Source organism: Rhineura floridana, chromosome 16, assembly GCF_030035675.1.
Source record: "Rhineura floridana isolate rRhiFlo1 chromosome 16, rRhiFlo1.hap2, whole genome shotgun sequence".
Classification (NCBI taxonomy): Eukaryota; Metazoa; Chordata; class Lepidosauria; order Squamata; family Rhineuridae; genus Rhineura; species Rhineura floridana.
In genome coordinates, this window is record NC_084495.1 from 13,095,126 (window position 1) to 13,110,029 (window position 14,904).

Sequence of the window (14,904 nt, forward strand, 5' to 3'; positions counted from 1 at the left end):
TATTCTGGCTATGCTTCAGATGGTCCCTTCTGCTCCCTGTGGCATCCAACCCTCCCCTTGCATCTGTCACTGGGAAGCCTTTTCTTGGGCCCGGCACCCAACTCCTTCTCCTCTCTCTCACATTTGGCACCCTCCTCCTCCTCCATTTCTTTCATGCATCACGTCTTTATCCTGCATTGTCAAGCTGGAGGCAAATAAAATGGTGCATGGCGTGGAGAGAGCGGACAGAGAGAGCTTTTCCTCCCCCTCTCGTAGAGCTAGAATCCAGCAGGGTCTTCCAATGAAGCAATGAGCATGATTAGAATTTCCTGCTACTAGATTTGGTGCTGATGGCTGCCATATTGGGTGCCTGGAGAAGGGAACTATAGAAATTCATGGAGGAGAAGCCCATCAGTGGTTCCTAGTCAAGATGGTCATGTTTTACCCCCAGGAGAAGAGGCAGCGTGCCTCTAAGTAGTTCCAGTTGTTGGGGATCAGAAGTGTGAGAGGGCTCCAGTGGATGGGTCCCGTTGTGGGCTTTGATCCTGCAGCATCCGATTGCCCACTATGGGAACCGACTGGTGGACTAGATGGGCCTTTGGTCTGATCTGGCAGGGTTCTTCTTATGTAGGAAACCTGAGCACTGGGTTGCCATCATCATAGAGTCTGCACTGCCATTCTAACCTTCTCTCTCTCCATAAAACAGGGCACCTGCTCACACTGGCAGCCTCACCTGGCCTGACTTCACTTTTGGGAGTGACTCTTTTGTTCCTCCACTTGAACCAGGGACACTTCCATGTTGTTTTGGAAGCCCCCCCAAAAGAGGTGACCTTTGTGGTCCTGTGAATAAGCAGCCCCCACAGGCATTTAAACTAGAAGAGATGGGGGAGAGATCAAGATGAGGCCAGCAGACAGAAACGTTGTGGGAAGGGGAGGGGCTCTGTGGAGAGCGAGGAATCTTTGCAGATCACTCAAAACAGATCTAGAGGTAGCCTTCTGTATCTAAACAGATCAAAACAGATCTAGAGGTTTCAAGGTCTTTAACTGCTCTACCATTTCAGGTGCATTGGGATTGCTGAGAGGGGGGTGTTATTAAAGCTTGCACTCTCCATTGATCCCAATCAAGTCCAGATTTCTGTCCCCCCATTGCAAACGTATTTGGTACATCAGGGTGAGAAGGCCTCTAGGAGTGTCCTGAAAGCACCAAGGTGTAAGACAAGAATGAGGGAAAGAATGTTGGACAGCAGAGGAGTGTGGGGGAGCCTTGGTTGAAGCCAGAGTGACCGGCAGGCAGGTGGAGAGCTTCTGTTGAGATTTACTGTTGGAGAGATGAAAAATGGAGGCTAGAGAATGAGAGGGAACAGGATGGGGGGAGAATGGAAACTCATAGAAAGGGTCTGGAGGGGAGTCAGGGAGGTTTTGTTAAGATGTAAGAATGCTAATTTCAGTATTCCATATAAAAGCAGCACGTGTTCTGGGTACTATTCTGTGTAAATAAATATATGTTCACTGTCTCAACTGTCTGTGTCCTGATCTGGGTGTATTCTGAGGGCCGTGCATCTCACGCCACCTGTCTTGTGCAGGTAAGACTTCAGAGGAGAGTCCTCCTGGTCTCTGCAGCTCAGGAGGTGGTGGAGGCACGCCACATGTGGACCATTAAGGGAAGTCTGGCCTCAGCAGAGCAGCAGGGCAACTGGCCTAGCAACCTCCAGCGATGAAGGCCCTGTAGGGGACCCTGGGCCCTCCCCCCAGGATAGAAATAAAACCAGTAGAAATCCTACTTACATTTTCAACACGATGAAAGTTGTTGCAGACCAACAGCCTCTCCCAAAAACTCCTAATCCTAATTTAACCTAAACCTGACCCCAGCCCCAACCCCAGCCCTAACCCAACCCCACCCTGAAAAATAAATAAAACAAAATAAAGTATAAATACAATCAGCAAAATAAAAAATAAAAACAAAAATTAAATAAAAATTAACAAAAACATAATAAAATAAATGAAAATAAACAAAATAAAAAATTAAATGAAAAAACACACTGTCTCTTCTCTTTCCTCTCTAACTTCACCAACACCCACCTCCTCTATCCTCCTCTCATCTACCTAACTCTTCCACTACAACCCACGCTGGACACCTCTGCTTGGGGGCTTTTAATGCATCAGCAAGAGATGTCACAAGGGAGGGCGGGTCACTGTGACCTTGACAACCCACCCACCCTGGCAGGGGGCAGGGCCCTTCCTGAGCCTGGACGTTTCTTCAGAACTTGGAGGCACCTTGCTTCACCATCTCTCTTCGTTTTCATATCTCCATTTCTCTAATAATAAATCAGATTCTACTCCATTAAGCAACATTTCTAAAGGAAGGCCATCCCAACCTCCTTCATATATAGTAGAAAACTCATACCTTCCAAGGGTTGTAGCTCAGTGGTAGAGCTGCTTTGCACACAAAAGGTCCTGAGTGCAATCCCCAGCATCTCCAGGAAAGACTGGGAAAGAAAGACCCTGTCTGAAATCCTGAGCTGTTGCCAGTCAGTGTAGACAATAATGACTCAGTATAAGGCAGCTTCCACAGTATATCCCTATTTTGTTATTTATCCTACGAGTAAGCAACCTTCCCCACAAGACACGAGGATTTATTCCTATTTGTGACCATTTAATATGGAAAAGTCTTTTGATATAAGGATCAGACAACTTCCTACCTGAGAAATAAAGCCATTGGCACTGCAAGGTGACCTGCTCAAATTCTAACCTTCCAAAATTTCAAAGGTGGAAAAGGGTAAATTTTTAAGCATTTCTGCACCAAAAGATTGGGCTTGGGAATAAAGGGCACCAGCGTGGCTCTGCAAGGTTGCCATCCAATGCATCCTTTCCTGGGAGGAAGACCCACTGAGCACAGCAGGACCTCTTGCTGTGTTAACTTCAGAGGGTTCTGCTATACGTTCTTGTTGACTTGAGCCACAGCCTGCCTAGCCCCTGACTGACTGATGTCACACTTGCTCAGCGGTAGAGCATCCCTACTTTGCATGCAGAAGGACCTACGTTCAATCCCTGGCGACATCTCTAGGAAAAGTTGGGAGAGACCCCAACCTGAAACCCTGGACAGCTGCTGCCAAGTCTGTGCAGGTGATGCTGACCTAGATGGACCAGTGGTCTGACTCACATGTACATGGCAGCCTTGTGTGTTCATGTTTGCGCAAACATCCTTAAGCATGATCTACTACATTTTAGGCTCAGATATTCCCTCATAGGGGTAAGACTTGGATGCAGTAGCCCAATCCAGGCTATAGCACAGAGGTTTTATTGAAACATCTGGGGTACTAAGGGCAGCAGATCTTAGTTGGGGTGGAATGGGGGTTCTCTCCCCTATGAGTTTTTGTCTTCTTTTTAATGTGTGGCACAACAGGCAATGACATCCTCTATTTAAAGAACAATTGCTTGTTTTTAAGAACAGGAGCAATTTAAGAATAGGACCCTCTGAAAAATTGAGTGAATAAAGCAGGGTGAGTGCACAATAAAAGCCTCATCTGGAAGAGCCTCCAAAAGTCTGCTCACTTAAGATTTCCCTGACTGAGAGTGGAGTTTTCCTGATCGCAATCACCCTATAATTTTATATATATATATATATATATATATATATATATATATATAAACAGCCTGTATACATGACCCTTGAAGAGTAAATTATTAGAACTTGGTAATACAGGCCAGAGTTAGACTCTACCCCTTGGACTTTCCTTTCATCTGCTTTTTCGTTTCAGTTTTAGCTGTGCTCTAGGGTCGCCAGGTCAGAAGCATGCCAAAGCTTGAGATTTCAGGGGCAGGCCCTAGTGATGGGAACAGATCATAGTGATGTCATGGGGATGAGCTGTAGTGATGTCACAGGGGTGGGCCCAAGTGATGTCATTTAAGCATGATACATTAAGCATCAACCACAGTCGCTTGGTGCATACAATTCCAACAAAAACATTTCTCTGATTGGAAATTAAGATAGAAATCTTAGCCTACTTGATTCTGGCAAGAAGGATTTAAGTGCCCTCAGGCCAGCCCAGTCACCAGAAGGCCATTGTAGGAAGAAAGCCTAGTGTTGTGGAGATGTTAGATTGGAACACTCAGGAGTAATGATGGATACCCCTGAAGGCTGCAATTTTAAACACACTTACTAATGCTTTATGAAGGAGAGAAATAGCTTGGAATTTGGAACTAAAACCGCTGACCCCTAGTGGTCTCAATGAGGGGTTAGAGTTTCTTCCTCTCTTGTGAATCTCTCAAAATATTGATGAACCCTTTCATATTCTTTTGCCTCAGTTGTATGTAATTCCCTGTTACACCTGCATTCAGGCACCTGGGTTTGTGTATATATATGAGCACGCTCAGTGAATTCTTCTTCGTGGTCGTTATTATTTTGAGCAGATTTGCTAGAGAAGAATGTTTTAGACCAGTTCATGTGAACAATTTTTTTTCACAGATTAATCATGTATATATGATTTTATGCTGTATGAAATTCTTGTACATTAATGTTGTGTGTTCTTTTGATTTTGTCTGTAGCCCCTGATGAAGGCCAAACTACTGAGTGGCCAAAATGCGTTGGGCTTTTGTTAGATTAAATATTTTTTCAAGAATTTTAGGGTTCCTCCCTTTTTCTTTTCTTTTGTATATCTCGGGAACCAGACCACCTAGAAACTTAATTTTAAAAAAAATGAAAACTGAGATTCTGGAGATTAAGCTGACTCACCCGGAGATCTGGAGAGAACCCCCAAAAGCCAGAGTATCTGGCCAAAAACCAGACATCTGGTAACCGTAGCTGTCTACCAAGCCAAGAATAAAACAGCACATTTGTTTGCCTTCAGTAAGAAGTAAGACTTTGTTTATTCTGCAGTTATTATAATGAGCAGAGCAGGATTGGGTGTTTATTGCTCAAGGGTAAAATAAATAGATAATTTAAAGGCATCTGAAAAAATGGCTACCCTTTATCCTTTTAAAGCCCTCAGTAAACTCGCAATCGTAGTGGTTATTTTTTCCTCCTTTTTCTTGATTATTTGAAGGCAAAGGATGAAAACAATCCTAAAGGAATAGGGATATTGCAGTGTACACTACAGTTAGGTAGCTGACTGCCTGGACACCTAAGCTGTAACTCTGGCTTAATTTCTGATTTCCCCAATATGTTCAGCTCAGCATGAAGGCTTTTCAAGGTTTCTGATCAGAAAAATCACCCCAGCAACCAGTAAATAAAAATTCCAATTGCTTTTCACAATTGGTTTCCAATTGTTTAGTTTGTCCTTTTTATAGCAGCCAGTTAAAAAGGTTTCCCTTGATTGTCCAACAGTAAGGAAAATCTAAAGGCCAATAGCAAGACCAGAGGGAGGGACTCTCAAAGAGGAGTTAACAAATACACCCTACAGTATTTATTTTCTTTCTGCCCTTCCCTGAACTTGTAGTATGGAGAAGTTTGTTTTTCAGGTGGAATCTGAGATACCTAATGCAGCAACAAAGCCAAGCTCAGAAACTCACTGTCTTTACCAAAGTAATTCAGTTCATGAATAATTGGAACACAGGGACAGACCACAGATAAAAGAGGGCTGTAGCTATAGGCAAAATCAAACTTTTGTGTCTGGTATTCCTGGGGATCTCTCTCGAAAAAGGGTGAGACAATTCAACCGACTAAACTTCATTCATGTAAGTTAACACACTCTCTGGAGGAGCGACAGAGAAGGTCATTGCCTTCTTCTTCCCCTGGCCAGGTCCTCACATCCTGTCCACCAGTGAGGAGGGGGATTGCCTGGTGCTATGCGCCTCTCACTCCCAAATGCCCCACCTAGAAATGTGGCTGCCGCACCTAACAGGAAGGCTGGCTACCAGGCTGCAAGGACACACTTGATATGTCAATAAAAACTATGGATGCTGGTGGGGGCTGATGGGAGTTGGAGCCCAACAACATCTGAAGGGCCAGAGCTTAGCCACCTCTGCTCTACCAGAGGGCTCACAACATGTCATGGATATTTTTGAAAGCAGCAATTATCTGTCCACATAAATGTGGCTCAGACTAGTAATGATGTTAATCACATATAGTTTCCTCACCCCCCATATTCCATTTTCTTTAAAAAACAACAACTAGAGCAGCATATTTAAAAAACCTTGGGATGGTATACAATGCCAGTCCTGCTTAGAGGAGACCCACTGCATTTAGTGGACATGACTAACTTAGGTTGATTAATTCCACTTGGTCTATTCTGAGTTGGACTTAACCAAACCTAGAACAGCATTTTTTTAAAAATAAAACTAGGAGTATGTTATCTTTTCCCTCTGCCAATGTTCTGCCTCTAAATTGCACCCCTCTAGCTGCATTTAGCCCCATGGAAGAAAAGATCAAGAAAAATGCCATGTGATTGATGCCATGTGTGGTATGGGGCTGAAATGATATGATTGTAAGCAATACAGGCCATGGAAGAGAGATCATTGCACATAGCTGTTAACGCCTGCAAGGATCTGTGGGACAAGGCCTTTACACAGCAATTGTCAAATGCATCATATAACATGTGAACTTCTCCTGAGTGCAGTTCTGACATGGCATTTCTCCTTGCCCTCTCCATAGCAATGAAAAGGGCACTGCCACTTTTTTTACAGCCTCCCCATGTCACTGTGAGTTACATGTGAGACTCTTGTCTGTTCAATCTGTAAGAGCTCTGCGATCGGAAAGAAATCTACCTTTTTTTTGCTGTTGTCAAATGACACAGTGTGATTTATAATTAGATAATAGCTGTTGCTTCTTGCGAGGACTGACAACTTGAAAATCGTTCTCGCCAAATTATTGTGGGATCGATATGTACTGAATAATTAAAATTCAATACTGCTGTGTCTCTATCAATAACACTGGGGGAAATGATGTATGACTGACTTAATTGAATTTGTCAGACACGATGGCTACATGCATAGATCACTGGGGTATTTTTAGCATTATGTATTTCTTTTTGTAGCCAGGCTTGCATCATACCTTTTAACATCCACAATTACTTTGAAAGTAACAAGACTGCTTGCTCAGGGGGCATTGACAGGCTCTAAACAATCACCCTCAATTAGAGTTCAACTTTAAGTCAATTTGCTAAGGTGGTCTTGCATGGCTTCCATTTATTTCAGTAGAACTTCTGAAGGATATCTTCTCAATGTGTTATGTCTTAAGAACCAACAATGCTTCTGAAAATCTCTTTGTCTAGATTTTACCCCAGATTGGGGCCAGCCCTACCATTTGGCAGAGTGAGGCAGCAGATTCTGGAGGCAGGGAGCAATGGAGAGGTGTTGGAGGGTGGATCTCTGTTGGCCACATGGCCCTGAACCTATTATCATGAAAAGAAAAAAGGGCCACCTAAAAATTAAAGTTGTGGTTTCTATGTACTCAGTAGACTCCCCAGATTTGTGGAAGTATGCAAGTTTGTAAATTAAAAGGAACAGACATTTTTAGAAACATCAAACCCAGCCTGACAAGGACCTGTGCGCTTCCGGGAAGTATGAAAAGTTGAGGTGTCAGTTGAGAGGGTGGAGGGAGAAGAAGAGGAAATTGGTCTTCTCAAGTCTCTAACAACTCAGAGTAAGTACTTTAGAGGAAGGAGAATAAGATTTGGAAGGTTATGTGTCATGAGTTTAAGAAAAAAACTCATGGAATGCTCTCCCCAGAGAGGTCCACCCGACGCCATCTCTATCAGTCTTTAGGCACCAGGTTTTTATTCACCCAGGCATTTTGCTCCTAATTGGTGCTCATCGTTTGGTTGGGTGGGGTAGGATCAGAGCTTGGAAAAGTTACTTTTTTGAACTACAACGCCCATCAGCCCAATCCAGTGGCCATGCTGGCTGGGGCTGATGGGAGTTGTAGTTCAAAAAAGTAACTTTTCCAAGCTCTGGGTAGGATGTGCTCTTTTTATGTTATTGTTGGATGAGCACTTTTAGGGATGGGATCCATTGGCTGGTGCCGGTTCAAAAGCATTCTGTTGGCCTAATAGGCCGATATCAATTTGGGTTCATTATTTGTCTGCTAGCTGCTGCTTTCACCGATCCATTTTTCTCCTTGCAAAAATATTGATAATACTGATAATTTTAAATGAATATCCATAATTTTAAATGAAATATCAATTTTTTTGCAAGGAAATATCAACAAATGAAAGGAAACATACAGCATTCTTACTATTGGTATTTTAGAGGCAGGTTTTTCAAAAATAGCTGTGGAAAGTTGCTACATAAAAATCCTATCTGCAATGATAGAAAATAAGCAAACTAACTGAAAATTTGGCACCAAACCTGAATTGGCAGAATTCTAGCACATCCCTCATCCAGGTTTTGCAGTGTTTTGTCACAGCCCATGTGCACATTGGTAATGTCAGAGGGGTTGGGAATGCAAATATACAGAAAGAGCTGAACGCTGCAGTAAAGTGTGCCTGCTCCAACACTGGAATTAATTTTTTTTAAAAAAATCCCTTGATTAAACTGGAATTCAGGAGTGAGACTCAAGGGAGTGCAAACCCAACAAATGATTAATGAATGGAACAGGGAGGATCCCTGATACCTATTGAGATCTTCACTGATGATGATATCTGGTAATTAGACAGGAATATAGGAGGTACTTATCCTAGGCCTTAAACCTTAAACATTTTCTCTCTCTTTTAATCAAACAAGGTTAAAAATCTGAGGCTCTTCATTGTGTGCCCCTTCTGAGGGAGGTGTGGAGGGTGGCGGCATGAGAACAGGCCTTCTCAGTGGTGGCACCCCACTTATGGAATGCTGTCTGCAGAGAGGCACGTCTGGTGCCATCATTATCTATCTTTAGGGGCCTGCAAAAACATTCCTCTTTTCGGCTTTTGGTTCTTAATTTTTGGAGGGTTTTTGATGTTGTAGCCTCTTTTAGGAGTAGGTTGTTCCACTGTCTTATCTACATATTGTGTTTTTTTTTTTAAAAAAAACCTTTTAGTTGTGTTAGTTTTATATTGGTTTTAATCTTTTTTATTGTATGTCGCTTTGGGTTCATTTTTATGAAGAAAAGCAATTCATAAATTTAGTAAATAATAAATAAAATAAATAAGATTCTCTCTCTTCACAAATGGCTTCCTTAACACTAATAACTACCCAGAGAGCTTCGGCTATCGGGCAGTATATAAGTGTAATAAATAAATAAATTCTATAAACTTTTATGTCAGTCCATTGCCACTGGTTGAGAAATAAATAAGCAAAGAGAAATCAAGGTTAGACAGGAGAGTGAAGGTGATTTTAAAACCTTGGAGGCCCATTTGGGAGAAGTAAATGAATAACCTGGGTAACCTGGAAGAAGGCAAGAATTTCTGGATGCAACAGTGGATTTGGAATGAGACGAGATAAAACATTTAACTCCTTAGAAGTGGTGGGATTAACAAGACTATTTATGAAGGTATGGATACCTGGAATTATTTGGTGGCGTATGCTTAAAATGTCCCAGGGACAGTTAAAGAAGTGATGAAAGTTCTGTAATGAGGAGTTTCACATCAAAATTGAAAAAATGCGGCCAAATTAATTTTGAGGGTAAGTTTGGGGCAGTCTCTACACTCCCACCTTCATCCTCAATCATTATACTCACTCCTTGAGATTATGATGGAGGCACTAACTAATGCCTGGAAGCAACATGGTATATTTACTGAATCTATCTGCTATGTTAACTGCCTGAACTCGGCAGAATTTTTCAATCCTTCTCCAGTGGAACTCTTTCTAAATGTCAGTTTGTGACATGAATAGCCTTGTAAAGGAAAAAAAATATTGGCCATATATCCAGCGGTGATTGGTGCCTACTGGGTCTGAGAGGGCAGAAGGAAGAAGGCAGGGAGGTGCAGAGCAGGCAGAGCCAGGCCAATGACAGGCAATGCCAGCTAATTCTAGATTTGTCCCATCGTCCTCCTCACTGAGTTCTTCAAGAGGAAACACCGAGGCTAAGGAGGAGAAACTGACAGGCGTTTGGACTAGTTGTAAGGAGGAAAGCAGGCAAGTGGGGACTGGCAGAGGGGACACTGAGGTTGGTGGGGCACTGCCTAGGGTTGCCAGGTCAGAAGAATCCCAAACCCTGAGATTTCAGGGGTGGGTCCTAGTGACATCATGTGGGCAGGTCATTGCGATGGGCCATAGTGATGTCACAGGGTGGGCCCAAGTGATGTCATAGGGTGGGCCAAGTGATGTCATTAAACATGACACATTAAGCATCAACCACAGTTGAGCATACAATTCAAACAGAAACATTTATCTGATTGGAAATTAAAATAGAAATCTTAGCTGAAAGTTAGAGCCTAGAGAATCTAGCCTACTTGATTTTGGCAAGAAGGACTTAAGTGCCCTCAGGCTAGGCCAGTCACCAGAAGACCACTGTGGGAAGAAAGGAGCCTAGTGTTGTGGAGATGTTAGCGTGGAGCACTCAGGAGTAAAGATGGATGCCCCTGAAGGCTGCAATTCTATACACACTTACTAAGCCCCATAGAACCAACAGGACTTCTGAGTAGAAATGGTTTGGATTGTGCTGTTGGTAAAACTTGACTAGGGATCCTCTGCAAAGATATCCATATCCAAGCAGGGTTGGCAACCCCCAACCTGCTATGCCCTACCCGTACCTTTCAACATGGCTGTTCCAAACTTCTTTACAGATTTGACCCTTCACTTCAGAAAGAGGTCTGAGAAATGAATAAGAGTAAGAAGATTCTCTATCCTTTTCTGTCTAACTTGTGGGCTGCTATAAACTCAGCCAACCCAATTCCAGTGAGGAGTAATTGTCAGAGAGAAAACACACATGGTTTGATCTATGTTCACAGACAGCAGCTTGGGAACAACAACAGTTGCAACCACACTTCCCAGTATGTGAATTCTCTTTTGCCACTATTGGGCAAGAAATAAACCATCATGCAACCAAAAAGGTACATCATCAGTGGGTTTAAGGGGGTTGAGCTGAGCGAATGGAACCCCTGTTATTGCTTCTATGGATGTAAGGGAGTGAGGTTAAAGGTAAATGAGATGCAAACAGAAAAATAAAAATAAAAGACAGTGATGATTTCCTAAATACAATACCATAAGAACAACAAAATTCCTATGAGTACGGCAGAAAACTCAGCATCCCACAACCAGTCAGGATTCCTAACGAAAAACCAAAACTAAAAAAACTCCCGGCAGCCAGTCAGCCAAGGTCACAGAAATCTCCATGCAGCACAACCTGACATGGGGGCTGTAGTTAGTGCTGAATGCTGTGGCACGATTGCTGACAAGAGTGAGACCCTATCAGCACATAATACCTCCGCTCTGAAATCTGCACTGGTTGCCAATTTGCTACCAGGCTAAGTTCAAGGTGTGCTTTCCCTGCTACGGGTGCCACATAGTACTTGTTCTGCTCTTGTAAGAAATCAGTCCTTTAGTGTGGCAGCATCTACTCTTTGGAACTCCCTGCCTATTAACATTAGGCAGACACCTTCATTGTACTGTTTTCAGCACCTGCTAAAACATTCTTGTTCAGGCAAATGCTTGGAAAAACAGAAGGAAGTAGAAAAAGAGGAAGGCCAAACAAGAGATGGATTGATTCCATAAAGGAAGCCACAGACCTGAACTTACAAGATCTGAACAGGGTGGTTTATAACAGATGCTATTGGAGGTTGCTGATTCACAGGGTCGCCATAAGTCGTAGTCGACTTGGAGGCACATAACAACAACAAATCCCGGCATGTAGAAGCTATTGTGTTTTTTATATATTTTGAATGTTTTTAAATACCTGTCTTTAACTGTTTCTGCCAATTATTTTATTGTTTTAATTCCTTGTGTAAACCTCTTTTAGGTTTTTTACAATAAAGCAGTATCTAAATGTTGTAAATAAAATACATAAATAAATGTTGGAGTCACTGTGGCCCTCTCTTTCCGAACTATAACTGTGAGGGGGAAACTACACTTCCCAGGATTCTTTAGGGGAAGTCATGTGCTTTAAATGAAGAATGTAAGCATGACTGTCAAAGATGTTTATTATTTACACAACCTGTAAAGACATTTGTAGTGCAATCCTATGTTTGTTTACTCAGAAGCAAGTCCCAATGTATTCAATGGGGCTTACTCAAACAGGAGAGTGTCCAGAAAACTGCAGCCTCAAGTGATAAGGAACACTCACCCAACCCAAAATTCAGAATCATGCCACTTTAAACTGTTTTGCAACTGTTTATACTTGTTTTTATGGTTATTGGATTTCAAAGGGATTTATTTCTTGTTGTGAGCTGCCTTGGTTTCCAATCAGCAATCCTACCTAATAGGATTGTTGGGAAGACTCCATATATATATACACACACTGGAGATGTAAAAATACATAGACCCCATATAATAGTTTATTGTCCAAATGAATTGGTCATTGCAGAACATTTTTTGAAAAAAATATCAGTATTAGGTTCCTACATAATAAAAGCAGTGATATCTATGCAAACCCTTCCTAATTGCTTTAAAAATAGTATTGGAGGGGGTGAGAAAGATTTATAACACAAATACAGTTCTTTACTATGTTCACTCAAAAGTTCAATTAATTTGCAGCACAATCCTAACCAATCTAAAAAGTAAGTCCTACTGAATTCACTACCATCTTCAACATCCCAGGAAAATTTAAACTTGTTTGACTGGTGAACACAAGAGAAAAAAAGACTTGGTACTTACACAGGAAAAACAATAGTTTTCTACCTTTGCAATGGAGTCTAAGGACTGCCTGGAGGCCCAGAAATCTCTTGTCAATCACAACCCTGACTATTTACTGGCTACAAACCTGAAAGGGCAGGGTTAGAGCAGCCAGCAAAGAGATCATTTCATGGAAGTTGCGGGTGGTGACGGCTGATGTTTTGGTGTATATCTTGAAAACCAGACCACCTAAAAACTTAATTTTTTTTTAAAGGAAGCTGAGAGTCCAGAGATTAAGCTGACTCACCCAGAGACCCAGAGAGGATGCACAAAAGCCGGAGTATCTGGCCAAAATCCAGACAGCTGGTAACCCTAGCACTGCCGCATTAGCCCAAGTGGGCAAGCCTCCACTGTGCTTATGTCAGAAACGAAACCCCTGTGTGTAGGTGTAGTCCTGACGTGAGGCATGCTGTCATAAATCAATACTGACAGAAAAGGCTGCGCACACAAGATCTGTACTTTTGACATGTGAATTTATTTATTTGTTACATATAGGGATGGGATCCATTGACCTGTGCTGGTTCTAAAGCATTCCATTGACCTAATTGGCCAGTATCGATTTGAATCTGATCTTTGTCCCCGAGCCACTGCTTTTACTGATCTGGTTTTTTTCCCTCACAGAAAATTGATATTAATATCTATATTTTAAAGGAATTATCAGTATTGATATTTTGAAAGGAAATATTGATAAATTAAAGAAAACATCAATAAATTGAAGAACATTTGGATTAAAAGGTCAATATGAATATCAAAAGTTTTGAAAATAGCCACAGAAAATCTGATCCTCAATGTTGGAGGCTTTAATAAAACATTCAGTACCAAATCTGAACTGGGCAGAATTCTAGCACATCCCTAATTACATTTATACTCCACCTTTCCTTCAAGGAGTTCAAAGTGACATACATGATCAGCCACATTTTGTCATTACAACAACCCTGCTGTGAGGTAGGTTAAGCTGAGAGACAGCAACTGGCCCAAGGAACCCAATGTTTGAGTGAGGATTTGAACCCTGATCTACCAGGTCCTGGTTTAACACTCTAACCACTACAATTCGGACCATCGCATTCGGACGGCGATGAGAACAGCAAAAAGGGATTTTTTTGCGGTCTCTATAGCGACCGCGGAATATTGCCCAAGGAGATTGTTCCAGGTGGTCCATAGCTTAGTAGGGCCAGTTGCTCTGGACCCGTCAGATCAAGCCATGGCCTACTGTAACAACTTCGCAAAACATTTTGTGGATAAAATTGATCACATCAAGAGTTCTATTCCGCTTGCCACAACCTTAACAATGGAACCTGAGCTGACCACTGGACCTTCAGGGTCCTGGGATAGCTTCCAGCTCCTCTGAGGAAGTAGCCAAGACCTTGTCTGTGCTGAGACCAACTTCTTGTATTCTCGACCCCTGCCCAGCGTGGCTCATTGTGAGCTGCAGAGACAAACTGGGCAAGAGGATCAGTGGTTAATGTGGTTAATCAGCAGTGGTTAATGTGTCCCTTGATGAAGGTCATCTGCCATCTGCCTTCAAGGAGGTGGTAATAATTCCAACTTTGAAAAAGGCCTCCTTAGACCCCTTGAATTTAAACAACTTCTGCCCAGTCTCAAATCTGCCATTCCTGGGTAAATTGGTCGAGCTGGTAGTGGCGAACCAACTGCAAACTTACTTAGAGGAAGTGAACTATCTTGACCCATTTCAATCAGGGTTTAGACCCAGACATGGGACAGAAACAGCGCTAGTAGCCCTGGTGGACGATATGAGAAGGGCACTGGACAGAGGGGAATATACCCTCCTTGTTCTCCTGGATCTCTCGGCGGCCTTTGACACTGTCGACCACGGTATCTTGCTGGATCGCCTAGAGAGGTTAGGGATTGGAGGCACCATTCTGTGGTGGTTCTGCTCCTTCCTGTCTGGGAGGTACTAGAGAGTGGCATTGAGAGATGAGGTTTCGGAGCCCTGGCCTCTCACATGTGGGGTGCCACAGGGCTCTATCCTCTCCCCGATGTTATTCAATGTTTATATCAGGCCGCTGGGAGATGCCATTAGGAGATTTGGCCTGCAATTCCATCAATACACAGACAATATCCAGATCTTCCTCTCATTTAAGTCTTCCCCACCAGCGGCAATAGAAATGCTGTCTAAGTGTCTGGAGTCGGTGAGGGATTGGATGAGCAGAAGCTCAGACTGAATCCTGATAAAACTGAGGTTTTGTGGGTGGCTGATAAAGAGAAATTGGGGATTACTGATTT